The sequence below is a fragment of the Malania oleifera genome, chromosome 7, assembly GCF_029873635.1.
Source record: "Malania oleifera isolate guangnan ecotype guangnan chromosome 7, ASM2987363v1, whole genome shotgun sequence".
NCBI lineage: Eukaryota > Viridiplantae > Streptophyta > Magnoliopsida > Santalales > Ximeniaceae > Malania > Malania oleifera.
In genome coordinates, this window is record NC_080423.1 from 72,270,132 (window position 1) to 72,283,118 (window position 12,987).

Genomic DNA, 12,987 nt, shown 5'->3' on the forward strand with positions numbered 1-12,987 from the left:
ACACATGATCACGGTATTTCCCTATGGCCTAGTAGTGTCCCTACTACTATTTGTCCTTAACATTATCATTATTTTCAAAAAGTAGAAATAGAAAAGATAGTGAAATGTTAGATGTGGGCATAATTTAATGAAGTGCTAGTCCATATTCTTCTCCTATCTTATTGGTGAAGGAGAAGGATGACTCTTGGCAGATGTGTGTTGATTATCGAGCACTAAACAAGAACACTGTGAAGAAATCTAAATACAGTTTTGCTCGACCACATGTGGAATGCCTTGGGGTTATTGTTTCCGAAGAAAATGTTTCAATTGACCCTTCCATAATACAAGTGATGACTGACTGGACTATTCCACAAACTATCAATAGAAGGCCATAAATTGTGCCTTGTTAATAGCTATTAATCTAGGCTGAATATATTTTCATAAATAGGAGAGGAGATTTAGCTTACCATGTATAACTTCCTAAGATCACTCTATGTAAATGAGCTGGCTTACCATATATAGCTTCCTAAGATCACTCTGTGTAATTAGTATGTACAGATTTAAGTTTCCTTTTATAGTTGACAGTCTTGCCTATATAATGAAAGACCTTCTCAAAAGAGAGGACAATTCAAAGCATTCTGTTATGGTATCAGAGCCATTCTCTAAGAAATCTCAGTCCTGGTTTTCTTAGCCATAGCCTTGGTACTCATGGAGAAGTCAGATAATGTTTGTGTTAGATTCACTGGCAAAAATTTTGCTGCTTGGGGGTTTCAATTGGAGACCTTTCTCAAGGGTTAAGAGTTGTGGTGACATATAGATGGCAGCAGCAAAGGGGATGCGGAAAGGTCTGTGGCTGACAAGGCAATCAATTGGAGACCTTTCTCAAGGGTTAAGAGTTGTGGTGACATATAGATGGCAGCAGCAAAGGGGATGCGGAAAGGTCTGTGGCTGACAAGTTAACTTGGGATGCCAAATATAATCAAATCATGTCCTGGATTCTTGGTTCTATGGAGCTACACCTGATTCTTTCTCTGCGTCCTTATAGGTCTGCAAAGGCTATGTGGAATTATCTCAAGCAAGTCTATAACCAAACAACAATGCTAGGCGCTTCCAGCTTGAGTTGGCCATTGCTAACTATACTCAAGGGGATCTATCAGTTCAAGACTACTACTCTGGTTTTCTGATTTTGTGGAATGATTATTCCGACCTTGTTACACCCACGGTCTCTGCAAAAGGATTGGAGGCAGGATTGGTGATAGTACAACACGTACATAAAACCAGCCAAAGAGACCAATTTCTAATGAAATTGAGGCTTGACTTTGAATCTATTCGTGCCTCTCTAGTGAATAGAGATCCTGTTCCAACTTTGGAGGCCTGTTTTGGAGAACTCTTGCGTGAGGAGCAACACCTCAATACTCAAAATATTATGGAGCAGTTTCGTGTTGCTTCTAATACTGTCTCAGTTGCCTATGCTGCTCATGGCAAGAGGAAGGGTCGTGACATGAGCACCACACAGTGCTATAGTTGCAAGAAATATGGCCGTATTGCCCCCAACTGTCCTAAGAAATTTTGTAATTACTGCAAGCAGCCAGGGCACATTATTAAGGACCGTACTATTCGTCCTTCACGCTCCAACAAGGTCTATCATGCTGTTGTTATTGGTGACTTACAGCCAGCTACTGCAACCTCTGCTGTTGCTTTACAGCCTCCAACACCTTTTCTAACTTGAGAAACGGTGCAAGAAATGATTGTGAGTGCATTTTCAGCATTGGGTCTTCAAGGTACTGGTTCTTCATCTCCCTCTTGGATCTTTGACTTGGGTGCTTCTGACCAAATGACTAATTCTCTCCATGGTTTAAGTAATGTCAGAGAATATTGTGGCACTTCACATATTCAAACAACCAATGGTAGTGCTCTACCCATTGTGGCAGTTGGTGATGTATCTTCTTCCTTTAAGGATGTCCTTGTATTACCTAATCTCTCTGTGAATTTTGTTTATGTTGGCCAGCTTGTGGACCAAAATTATGATGTACATTTTACTCATGGTGGTTGTGTTGTGCAGGATCAGATGTCGGCATAGTAGTCAAAGGTGCGAGGCGAGTCGAGGTGCAAAGGATATTTGAAGCCGAGGCGCGCGCCTCACGAAGGTGAGGCGCACAACTATTAAAATGCTGTAAAATGCCTATTTGGGGTAATTGATATATGAAAATATGAATATCTAGTAATATTAGAATTTAAAATGCCAAAACATTCAATAGCAAAATTGGAAATTTAATGAAATTGCCAAGGCCAAAAGCATCAACAATTCAACATAGTTCAACATCAAAATAAAAGAGTACAATAATAGATTTCAAAGTCTAAAATCTAAAAATCCTCCTCAATCATCACTCATCACTCATCATCAACTAATTCTACCAAGATATCATCATCTTCCTCTTCATCATCAAAATTGTTTTCTCCAACATCTTTTTCCTCTTCTGTTTCCTTTGCACTATCCACTTGGATTTCATCCTCATCTACAAGTTCCAATATTGTGGTTCGGCCCTAGCACTGGCTGCACTGCTAGATGAAGCTCTTCCTCTAGACGATGATGACATATTTGCACGTATTCTTGATCTAGTGTGATGCAGGGGGTTATTTAGTCCAGTAGCTCTAGCAACATAATTCCAAGTCAAAATATCATCTTCAAACACAAATTCATCATCCTCATCGGAATCGCCATCCATCCTACCAATCAACCACTCATTACTATCATAAATGTCCTTTAGGAGGATGGGATCAATGGTGTCACGCTTGTCGTATCGACGCCTCAGAGTTCGATTATATTTCACAAATACCAAATCATTCAAGCGTTGCTGGGATAGCCTATTTCTCCTTTTGCGATGAAGCTGCAAAAGGTTTAAAGTAATATGGTAAATAATGATTCTAAAAAGCAGTATACTGGTAGTTCATGTTCTTTAATAATTAATCCACGATATACTAATGACTTACATGTTGGAATATGCTCCAATTTCTTTTGCAGCCGGTAGCACTACACGTGAGGCTAAGAATTTTCACAGCAAACGTTTGCAAGTTTGGAGTTGATGATCCAAATAACATCCACCATTGAGCTGTTATAAACCAAATTTTAAATGAATACCTACTAGGTAAATAGCAAAAATAATTTTAAAAAGAAAGAGGTAGTAAAAATGCCACTTTACCCGGTGCTTGTATCTTCCTTTGTCTCACTGCCAAAGGAATTCCATAGACGCCACCAATGCTATTGTATTTTTCCAACTCTCGTACAACTTTATCTTGCATTTCAAGGGTTGGCTACTACTTTGCAATACATTTGTACAAACCCGCCATAATTTCTTCATTTTGCAAAATGTTGGGGTTTGAATAGAAAAATTCCGGGTTCAAGTAGTGTGCAGCTGCATGCAATGGTTGATGGAGTTGGCATCCCCACCTTGTATCAATAATTTCAAATACCTCTTGAATTTATCCTCTCTCTCACCGCAAGCCTTAGCTATGGCTTCCTTAGCTCTATCCATTACTTCATAAATGTATCCCATCGCAGATTTCTTTTCCACATCAACCAAACAGAGTACACAGACAAGTGGGTCTGTCAACTTAAGAGCATAGATGATGGTGCTCCAAAAGGTAGACATCAAAACAATACTAGTTGCTCTTTTGCCAGTTGCCCCCTTTGCCCATTTAGAAATATTCCAATCTTCAGAAGTAAACATCTTCCTCAAGTTGTTCTTTTGAAGGTGGATTGAACAAAGGGTAATGAAGGTAGTTGCAAATCTTGTAACTGCAGGCCTTAGTAACTCCTTTCCTCCAGTGAACTGTCTCCATCAAGTTCACCACACCAATACGGTTATAAATATAACCATTCAAAAACATTGCCCTTTTCAAAGTTGCCTGAATTGAAGGCATCTTCCCAATATCCTCCAAAATTAAATCAAGGCAATGGGTAGCATACGGTGTCCAATATAAATGTGGCCTCTTTGCTTCCAACAATCTTCCTGTTCAAAAATGAAGGAGTGAAGCCATTAAAATATTAAATTAAACAATATGTACACTATAGAATGTAGTTCTAGAAATAAGTTCTTACTTGCTGCAACATAGTTTGAAGCATTATCAGTTACTACTTGAATCACATTTGATTCTCCAATTTCTTGTACCATCTCATCAAGTAATTTGTACATTTTGTCTGCATTTTTGACAAGATTAGAAGCATTAATAGACTTGATGAACATTGATCTCCTTGGAGAGTTCACTAAGAAGTTTATTATGTCTTTATTAGCAACCGAATCTCTCCAACCATTAGACATAATCGAGCTGCCATATTTTGCCCATTCCTCCTTATGAACCTTCAACAACTCTTTCATTCGACTAACTTCCTGCTTTAGGAAAGGAACTCTCACTTCATGATAGCTAAGTGGCTTTATCCCAAGACCATATCGTCCAATTGATTCAAGCGCCACTGCAAAACTGCTCAAACGTATAACATTAAATGGTATTTCAGCATCATACATCCACCTAGCAAAATCTACTATTGCCTTTTTTCTTAATTCTTTCTTGCACGCCTCCTTTATTGATGTTTGCTTCATCTTCCCTTCTTTCCTAGCTTGAACCGCCTTCTTTGGATTAGGAGTAAAAAACAAGTCTATAGGCCCCTTCTGTTTGGTTTCTTCAAGTTGGATTGATATGAACTTTGACTTTGACTTCTACTTCCATCAATAAGCACTCTTTTGCCACGAGTGTCAATTTCTTGAACTTCATCTTCTTCATCTTCACCATAATGATCTATATCATCAAAGTCAGGCAATAACTCATTTTCCTTATTTTCTATATCTTTCTTCAAGATATACTCTTTAATCTCCTCACGTACATGAGCAGGACACTTAGAGCATTCTTTTACATTTCGAAATCCTTCGACAATATGTTGTTTTGCCCAAAATATTCCTCCCCTTGTGACTTTGCCGCAAAACTTGCAAGTCAAATTATTTCTATTTTTCTGATCATCCAAATGTGCATACTTCCATGCTGGATCTTTCTTTGTAGAGTCAGAGTTTCCACTTCCAGAATCCATTTAAGATTTTAGACTTGGTATCCTAGTTGCAAAAACAATGTATCATACTATCATATATTTCAAGCAATGACTCAGTTTGTATTAGTAGTTAATAGCCTAATACACACAATAACCCATTTAAGATTTGAGACTTGTATAATGCATTTCCAAACAAATTAAAAAACAGTAGCTAAATTTAGTAAAAGAAGTATTATGTATTAGTTATAAACTTACATTAAACTACATATTTGATTACGTATAATATTATGAGAAGTAGCTGTAGGCAGCAAGTAGCACTGCACCAGAAAGAAGAAGAAGAAGAACTGAAAAAAGAAGAAAAGAAGAAGACGAGCTCGCTGTTGGTTTGAAATGTCGAAAACGAACTCACGCTGCTGGTTCAAAGGCTATCAAACAAAGTCGCGAAGGCTCCTGCTGGTTCGAAATGTGGAAGACGAATTCGCGAAGGGTCGTGCGGGTTTGAATGTTGAAGACGAACTCACGTTGCTGGTTCGAAGGCTCGTGAAGGCTCTTGTTGGTTCGAAATGTGCAAGAAGAACTTGTGAAGGGTCGTGGGACTTCGAAGGGTTGAAGAGGGCTAGGGCTCCTGTTGTTCGAGTCGAATGAGGGCTAGGGCTCTGGCCTTTGGCTATTTCTTCATTTAACAGGGTCAAAATTTTCAAGGCATGCCTCACATCGCCTGGCGCCCCCCTACGCCTCATCGCGCTTCACTGCGCCTCTTGCCTTGCTGGTCGCCTCGCCTTTTTGCACCTTGTGTTGAGGCGCGGTTTTAACTACTATGAATGTCAGGGCAGTTGATAGCGGAGGGACCTAAGCATGGACGTCTCTTTTCTCTACAACTACCTGTTCCACGAAGCTTACCTTCTTTCTCTGTACTGTCTTTACTTTGTAATAAGTCTAGAATGTCAAATGAAGTCTGGCATAAGCGCCTTGGTCATCCTAATTCTAGGGTTCTATCTATTTGTTGAAATCTGGTCTATTGAATAATAAAGAGCATTCTTCTTCCACTATGTTTCTTGATTGTGCAACTTGTAAATTTGGCAAAAGTAAGACTTTATCCTTTCCTTCTGAAGGAAGAACTACCCACAGTTTTGTGATCATTCATAGTGATGTCTAGGGTATTAGTCCTATTATTTCTTATGCCCAATACAAATATTTTGTGACATTTATCGATGATTACAATAGATATACATGGGTGTATTTCTTGCGGCACAAATCAAAAGTTTTTCATATGTTCAAACTGTTCTTTGCTCTTGTTGACACTCAATTTTCAGCTGCTGTTAAAATTCTTTGGTCCGACTCAGGTGGGGAATATATGTCTCATGAGTTCCAATCTTTCTTGCAATCTAAAAGTATTATCTCTCAACGTTCTTGTCCATATGCTCCACAACAAAGTGGAGTAGCTAAACGAAAGAATCGTCATCTTTTAGATGTTGTCCAGACCAAGCTCATTGAGTCTTAGGTTCCTCCTACATTTTGGGTAGGAGCACTTACCACAACAACCTTTCTTATAAATAGACTTCCTTCCCAAGTTTTGGATTTCAAGTGTCCATATTTCAGGCTTTATCATCACAATCCTACCTATACAAATCTTCACAATTTTGGGTGTGTATGCTTTATGCATAGAGTTAAAGCAGGTTGGGTAAAATGGAGAAGTGCTTCAAGTGTGCTATGTGACGTAGAATACCCTTAAAATTGAAAGGCAAGCTTTATAGGACAGCTATAAGACCAGCTATGCTATATGGATCGGAATGTTGGGCGACAAAGAAACATAATATTCAAAAAGTAAAAGTTGCCGAGATGAGAATGCTTAGATGGATGAGTGGTATAACATTGAAAGATAAATTAAGGAATGAACATATTCGTGGTAAGTTAGGTGTAGCTCCTATAGAAGATAAGATAAGGGAGGGACGACTCAAATGGTATGGACACTTGCAACGTAGGCCACATAGTGCACTTGTGAGGAAAAGTGACTTAGTTATTTTTTTTTGGGGGGGGGGGGAGGCAGTAGAAGGGGTAGGTGTGGATCTAAAATAACTTGGGAGGAGATAATGAGTAAGGATTTAATATCCTTGAATCTATCAAAAGAAATGGTTCATGATCGCATAAATTGGCGGAAAAGGATTCATATAGCCGACCCCACTTAGTGGGACTAAGGCTTGGTTTTGTTGTTGTTGTATGCTTTATGCATCTTCCCCCACCGAACAAAAACAAGCTTTCTGCCCAATCCATCCATTGTGCCTTCTTGGGATATAGTATCACACAAAAGGGTTATTTATGCTATGATCCAAACTATAATCGGATTCGTGTTTCAAGGAATGTGCTCTTTTTTGAAAATAAATGGTTCTTTCCTTTGTATTCCTCACCGGAGTCTTCCGTTGCTTTCTTGCCTTCTTTTGATAACACTTTTAGTGCACCTAGTACTCATGTTGAAAGGTTCCGGCCAGGCATGGTATACCAACGGAGACCTCCAGTGCTGCCCCCTTCTGCTCTTGTCTTGCCATATGCTCCTTTGCGCTGCTTCTTTAGAGTATCTGGTCCTCCTGACCGTATGGATTCTCGTCACGTAAGGCAGGTACTTCTACACTGTCTACCACTCTATCTTCTATTGCTATTCCTACTGGTTACTCACAGGCAGTCAAAGAGAAATGCTGGCAGTAGGTCATCTAGGAGGAACTATGTGCTCTTGAGGCTAATAAGACTTGGGATGTGGTGGATTGTCCTGTAGGTGTGACTCCACTTGGATGTAAGTGGGTCTATTCTATTAAGGTTAAGTCTGACGGTAGTTTGGACAGGTATAAAGCCCGCTTAGTAGCTCTTGGAAATAATCAAGAATATGGAGTAAATTACGAGGAAACTTTTGCTCCGGTGGCCAAAATGACCACCATCTGCACAATTTTGGCTATTGCCGCTTCTCAAAATTGGGGTTTGCACCAAATGGATGTGAAGAATGCATTTCTTCATGGGGATCTCAAGGAGGATGTTTTTATATGCGTCCTTTTGCAGTTTTACTTTCCACCCCTACGTCGGCAGTGTGCAAGTTGCGTCGCTCCTTGTGTGGTCTCAAACAAGCCCCTCGTTCATGGTATGAGAAATTTACTTCTACCCTACTCCAATTTGCTTTTCTCAAAAGCAAGTATGATGCATCTTTGTTTCTTCGCAAAACTGAGATTGGTGTTGTCATTTTCTTGGTGTATGTTGACGACATAATCATCATGGAACTAATTCGGTTCAGATCTCCCAATTAAAGTAGTATTTACAGGACTCTTTTCACATGAAGGATCTGAGATCTCTTACATATTTTCTTGGTCTAGAAATTACTACTGGTTCACATGGTATTTTTCTGTCACAATACAAGTATGCCCAAAGTTTATTGCTGCTCAGCCTTGAGGACAAGTGTAATGCCCCGACCCGCCATGTGGGTCCGGGGTGCTACTTTAATGACATCTGTGTACCTGATAGCATAATCATTATATAATTGCAGCGGAAGTAAATAAAACATTCTCCAAAATCCATTACCAGAGTTCTAAACTACCTTTATACACAGCAGTCTCCAATTATCCATATTACAGCCCATTAAAACAGTACAAACAAAAACAGCTTAATCCATACACCCCACGTACATACACTATACTTCCAACTCAACCCCTTTAGTCTGCTATGCATGATCCCTGGTGTATCCTGAAAAGATGATTTGTATATTGGGGTGAGACACCTCTCAGTAAGGAAGATTAAGTTAATATTAGTGTGTGGTCAGTATGCATTTAGTGTTTACAAAAAACTTCTTTCCTCCAATTAACCGAAAATAGCTATTTTACATTGTACTCACTTTACACAGTTGAAAATACTCGTCTCGTTTCCCTAGTATAAACAGTTCTGTAAATAAGTAATATCATTTACATAAATCTATAAATATGCATAAAAGACACTCCCTGGCACTAAACACCATTTACTTCCCCCATGGTACGGGTTGTGCGGTCCGAAGGCTGGACTTAGCCCTGGGGGATCAACCCAAACTAAGTCAAATCATACGTCTGCTAATACACCTGCAGGCATCCACAACCTAGTTGCAGGTCCGATTGCCTTACCACTTCCTAGTCCGAACTTCCAGGGAAGGTATCACCTCTCCATAGGCTAATCGGCTAAAACCACCTTACGCTTATATCCAGAACAGTGTGGGCGCACATGGTCAACTATTGAATCTCTAGCAACGGTACCGTGCTCATAATACAACTGGTCCGCAGGGTTCCTAAAGCATATCATGCAATTTAAGTAATAAAAACTGTAATTCAACTCATTCCATATAAAATTTGTCATATTGTAAAACTCGGCCCCCGACCGTCATATACAACTCGGCTCACAACTACTAAATAAAATCTCGGCCCCCGACCGTCATATACCACTCGGCTCACTGCCACTAAATAAAATCTCGGCCCCCGGCCGTCATATCAAATCCCTATATTTTTTATAAACAGTTCCAGTATTTTCACAACCATACACAAATTCGGTTATGCAATAATCCCCAATTATTATTCACCTACCACACAATTTCAGTATTTTGAACATAGACCGTAGGCAACCAAGGAACACAGTATATTTAGTTTATAACGTCAAACCAAACTTTTCATCGTTCATTTTTACTTAAAATACCATATCATATATCCAAGGTTTGAAAAGTCCATTTTGAACGACTGGTTTTAAAAATAACAGTTGAAAACATAAATATACATATATAGCAGTTTAATCGGTTCAACTTTAGTAAAATCCTGACTTAACTTAATCCCTTTACCTGTTTGCTGAGAGAGTTCCTACAACGCTTCTAAAGCCCACCCTATGGTGATACGGAGTCCAAAACCTTGAAAACATATTTCCCCCAGTTTAATCAACTCTACCCCAGAATAATAATCATTAAACATCCCCAAGCTCATACACCCCGTTTAAACAGTTAAATGGTAGACAAATAGCTTATTTCTACCCTTACCTCAACTTTGGGATGATGCCTGGAAAGATCCAATTCAAAAATTCACTCCGCTAGACTTGCAGAGAAACGCTCCTAGATTCTCGTGGTAACTTCCGATTGTCGATTTGGGCGACAAACGGTGAAAAATCAAAGAGAGAAGGTGAGGAGTGCGGGTTAAAGAGTAAAAAAGAGAGATATTTAGGTTTTCTTAATGAAAAAGTAATTAGAATTCTATTTATGGGCCTTTCACTCGACTTAATTTGTCCACGAAATGGAGCCTTCGTCGACGAATTGCAGAAGAACATTCGTCAACGAAAGAGGGGGTTCGTCGACGAACCATATGCCTGAAATTCCTCTTGGTATTTCTTCGTCGATGACGCCTAAATTTCGTCGACGAGTCATAGAAGGACCTTTGTCGATGAAAACAGGGAATTCGTCGACAAATCCTGCTGTTTGCCCTTCTAAAATTTTCCTTCCTTCTTTTCTTATTTATTTCCTTTATTTTTCGGGTTTGGGTTTCTACAATCTCCCCCCCTTATAAAAATTTCGTCCTCGATATTGCTAACTGATACCAATCACATCCTTATCTCACAATCCATCTCTACCGAAGAGTCGGTAGCCACCCACATAGCGGCTCGGTCTCAAGTTTATTAAATACCCACACTTATGGCGGAGGAATATCGTGGTTACACATAGTGTCTTGGAAGATTACAATATCAACTCTCCCAAAGACCATTCATATATGGAAACCATAACAACTAATATTACTAAACACACCTACCTTACACAACCTATAAACAAAACTAACACTTACCTGTCTAATGCTGAAGCTCTCTCAAAAGCTGTGAGCACTTCTGGCGTATTTCTAACTTTGACTCCCAAGAAGCCTCCTCTACTGCGTGATTTTGCCACAGTACTTTCACCAACGGCTTGTCCTTAGTACGTAGTTCTTGTATTTTCCGATCCAGGATCTGAACTGGTACCTCCTTATATGCCAGAGCATCTCCGATTTCCAAATGCTTATAACTTATCACGTGCGAAGGATCTGACACGTACTTCCTCAGCACTGATACGTGGAAAACATTATGAACTCTAGACAAAGCTGGGGGTAACGCCACTCGATAGGCAACTGGACCAATCCTTTCCAGGATCTTGAATGACCCAATGTACTTAGGACTCAACTTTCCTTTCTTTCCAAACCTTGTCACCCCTTTCATCGGAGCAACCCTAAAAAATATCATATCATCAATCTCGAACTCTAGCTTCCGTCGGCGAGTATCCGCATAACTCTTTTGCCGACTTTATGCTGCTTTAATCATCTCCCTGATAAGCTCAACCTTTGCAGAGTTCTGTTGAGCCAGTTTCGGTCCCAAAATCTGCCGCTCGCTCACCTCATTCCAGTACAACAAGGATCGACACCCGCGACCATACAAGGCCTCATATGGTGCCATCTCGATACTAGCCTGATAACTATTGTTATTACGAGCAGTAGATATCGAATCCAATTATTTTCAAAATCTAGCACACAAGCCCTTAACATATCCTCTAGAATCTGAATGGTCCTCTCGGATTGTCCATCTGTCTGCGGGTGAAATGCAGTACTGAATGTGAGTTGGGATCTCAAGACGTCCTGCAAACTCTTCTAGAACCGAGAAGTGAACCGTGGATCTCAATTTGAAACAATGGAAACTAAGATGCCATGGAGTCGTACAATTTCCTGTACATAAAGCTCTGCCAGCCTATTCACAGAGTAATTGACTCTGATCGGAACGAAGTGCGCAATCTTCGTCAGCCGATCCACAGAAACCCAGATAGCATTCTGCCCATGCACCGCCGAAGGCAATCTCGATGCGCAGTCCATTGAGATATGCTCCCACTTCCACTTAGGAATGTCAAGTGGTTGAAGTGGTCCCGTTGGCTTCTGGTGCTCTGCTTTTACCTGCTGGTATGTCAAACATTGTTCCACAAATCTGACAATCTCCCTCTTCATGTTACTCCACCAAAAGGATTCTCGTAGATCTTTATGCATCTTCGTACTTCTCGGATGAATAGTATAGAGAGAGCGATGAGCCTCCTCCAGAATCGTCTTTTTAATCTTTGCATCGTTAGGCACACACAATCTGGTGTGAAATCTGAGAACTCCATCCTCTGAAACATTGAAGTCTGATTGCTGCTCACTTTGTACTTTCTACGCAATTTCCATTAGCTCTGCGTCTTTTGTTTAAGCGGCTTTAATTTTCTCTTGTAAGGTTGGCTGAATGATCAAACTGGCCATGATTGCTTGTGGATCCCCGTCCACTAACTCTACACCCAACCTCTCCAGGTCCATCCTGATCCGATGCTGTAAAACAACCGCTGAAACTGACGCACCCACCGACTTACAACTTAAAGCATCAGCTACCACATTAGTCTTTCTTGGGTGGTAACTAATGGTATAGTCGTAGTCCTTAATCGACTCAAGCCATCTCCTCTGCCTCATGTTCAATTCTTTTTAGGTGAAAAAGTATTTAAGGCTCTTATGATCAATAAAGATCTTGCACTTTTCATCGTATAGGTAGTGCCTCTAGATAACGCATAAATTACTGCTGCCAACTCCAAGTCGTGTGTCGGATAATTCTTTTCGTACTCCTTGAGTTGGTGAGAAGCGTACGCGATAACCTTTCCCTGTTGCATCAAGACACACCCGAGTCCTTTCTGGGATGCGTCACTGTAAATCACAAAACCACCATCCCCTGATGGAATGGTCAACACTGGGGCTGTGACTAGTCGCTGCTTCAATTCCTAGAAACTCTGCTCGCACTCCCTAGTCCACTCAAACTTACTATTCTTCCTAGTAAGCTGCGTCAGAGGACCCGACAGTCTGGAGAAACCCTCAATGAACCGGCGATAGTACCCTGCTAGACCCAAGAAACTTCTAATCTCATGCACGTTCTTCGGTCTCGCCCAATCAACTACCGCCTCTACTTTGCTC

At 40.3% G+C, this 12,987-nt stretch overlaps 1 protein-coding gene across 1 annotated transcript in view; it reads left to right on the top strand.

The window, feature by feature from the left end:
* Positions 1-12,987, top strand: part of LOC131160418 (uncharacterized) — a 39,074-nt gene that overhangs the window by 8,161 nt on the left and 17,926 nt on the right. The window lies entirely within an intron of this gene.